Genomic DNA, 2500 nt, shown 5'->3' on the forward strand with positions numbered 1-2500 from the left:
AAAAAAAGCTAATACACCGGAAAGAGAGAGAGAGAGAGAGCGAAGAGGAGAGACGAGAGAGCGATGAGAGAGAGCGAGGAGAGATCGAGATGAGATGATGGAGAGAGGGAGGAGCGGGACGAGGAGTGAGAGAGATAGGGAGCGAAGGAGCAAGAAAGAAAGAAAAATAGAGAGAAAGGGAACAGAGGAGAGAGAGGAGAGCGAGAGAGGAGAGAGAGAGAGTGAGAGAGATGAGCGAGGCACAGAGAGACCGGATGAGAGAGAAGAGAGAGAAGGAGAGAGAGATGAGCGAAGAGGAGAGAGGAAGGAGAGAGAGAGAGAGAGAGAGAAAAGAGAGAGGTGCGAGAAGAAAGAAAGAAAGAGAGAGCAAGAGAGAGAAAGAAAGAAAGTGACAAGAGAAAAAGAAGAGAGTGAGAGAAGGAGAAAAGAGAGAGAATAAAAGAAAGAGGAGATGAGAGAGAGAAGAGTGAGAGAGAGAGAGGATACGAGAGCGAGAGAGAGAGAGATGGAGGGGAAGACGAAGATATGAGAGAAAGAGAAGAGACAGAGAGAGCGAGTGAGAGAGAGAGAGAGGGAGAGAGAGCAGAGGAGTGAGGAGAGAGAGAGAGAGAGGGGCAGAGAGAGAGAGAGAGATAGAGATGGTGATGAGAGAGAGAGGGTGAGTTTTTGGAGCGGGAGAGAGGAGAGAGAGAAAGAGAAATAGGAAAATGATAAGAGAGAGAGAGAAGGAGAAAGAGAGAGAAATAAATAATTAAGGAGGAGAGAGAGACGCGAGCGAGAGAAGAGAGTGAGTGCGAGAGGAGAGAAGAGGCAGAGTGAGAGTAGAGGAGAGAGAAGAAGAGAGAGAGACGAGAGAGGCGGGAGAGAGAGATGAGAGAGAGAGAGATGAGGAGAGAGGAGAGAGAGAGAGGGGGGAGAGAGAGAGAGAGTGTGAGGACGATGAGTGAGAGAGAGAGAGATCGTGGAGAGAGAGAAGAAATAAAAAGAGGAGAGAGAGAGGAACATGCGAGAGAGAGAGACGTGAGAGAGAGAGTGAGAGTGAGAGAGAGAGAGAGTGAGAGAGAGTGAGAGAGAGAGAGTGAGAGAGAGAGAGACCGAGGAGAGGAAGACAGAGAGAGAGTGAGAGAGAGAGAGAGAGAGGAGAGAGAGAGAGAGAGTGAGAGGAAGAGAGAGCAGAGTGGAGGTGAGAGGAGAGAGATATAGTGAAGAATGAGAGAGAGGAGAGACGGACGAGGAAGAGAGAGAGAGAGCGAAGAGAGGATGAGAGAGGAGAACGCAACTAAAACTAGGAAAGGTAAGAGAGAGAGCGACGAGTGAGAGAGGAGAAGAGAGAGGGGTAGATGGGAGAGAGAGAGAGAGAGAGTGGAGAGAGGAGAGATGAGAGAGAGAGAGAGAGAGAGAGAGAGAGAAAGGAGGAAGGAGAAAGAGAGAGAAAATAAAAAATTAAATGAGAGAAGAGAGAGAGAAACGACAGAGAGAGAGAGAGAGATAGGAGAGAGGAGAGATGATGAGAAGGAGAGAGAGGAGAGAGGAGGAGGAGAAAGAGCAGAGAGAGGGGAGAGAGAAGAGGAGAGATGAGAGAGATGCGAGAGGAGCTTGAAGAGGAGACGGATAAGAGCGAGTGACGAGAGAGTAGGATGAAAGAAAGACACATATAGAGAAAGCGCAAGAGGTGCGCGAGAGATGAGAGAGCGAGAGAGAGAGTGACGAGGGATGATGAGAGGAGAGAAGCGTTGATGAGAGAGAGAGAGAGAGATAAGAGAGAGAGTGAGAGAGAACGAAGAAAGGAGATGAGAGATGAGAGAGAAAGAAAGAGAAAGAGAAAAGAACAGAGAGAGAGAGAAGGAGAAACGAGAGAAGGGAGAGAACTAAGAAGAAAGAGAGAGAGAGAGCGAAGAGAGAGAGAGAGAGAGAGAGGAGGAGAGATGAGGAGAGATGATAGAAGGAGCGAAGGAGAACGCAAGAAAGTAAGAGAGAAAGAGGAAGGAGAGAGAGAGAGAGAGCGAGAGAGAGAGGAGATGATTGTTAAGAGATGAGGAGAGACGAAGGGAGGAGAGAGAGGAGAAGAGAGAAGGAGAGATGAGAAGAGAGGAGGAGAGAGAGAGAGAGAGAGAGAGAGAGAGAGAGAGAGAGAGAGAGAAAGAGAAAAAGAAAGAGAGAGAGAGAAGGAGAAAGAGAGAGAAATAAAAAATTAAGAGAGAGAGAGAGAACGAAAGAGAGAGAGAGAGAGAGAGAGAGAGAGAGAGAGAGAGAGAGAGAGAGAGAGAGAGAGAGAGAGAGAGAGAGAGAGAGAAAGAAAGAGAGAGACAAAAAGAAAGAGAAAGAAAGAATAAAATACCAATAAAAGGGGTTGGAGAAGGAACGAGAAAACAATGATAACACCCGATTACAAAACCCAGATGCTCAATGACTTTAGGATACGATTGACGTTCCGCTGACTCAGCATAAGTCAACAACATTGTGTGATGTCGCGGAGGGATGAGACACCATAAAGTACAGC

The sequence above is a fragment of the Penaeus japonicus genome, unplaced genomic scaffold (assembly GCF_977035675.1).
Source record: "Penaeus japonicus unplaced genomic scaffold, GWHDUDI00000001_assembly GWHDUDI00000007, whole genome shotgun sequence".
NCBI lineage: Eukaryota > Metazoa > Arthropoda > Malacostraca > Decapoda > Penaeidae > Penaeus > Penaeus japonicus.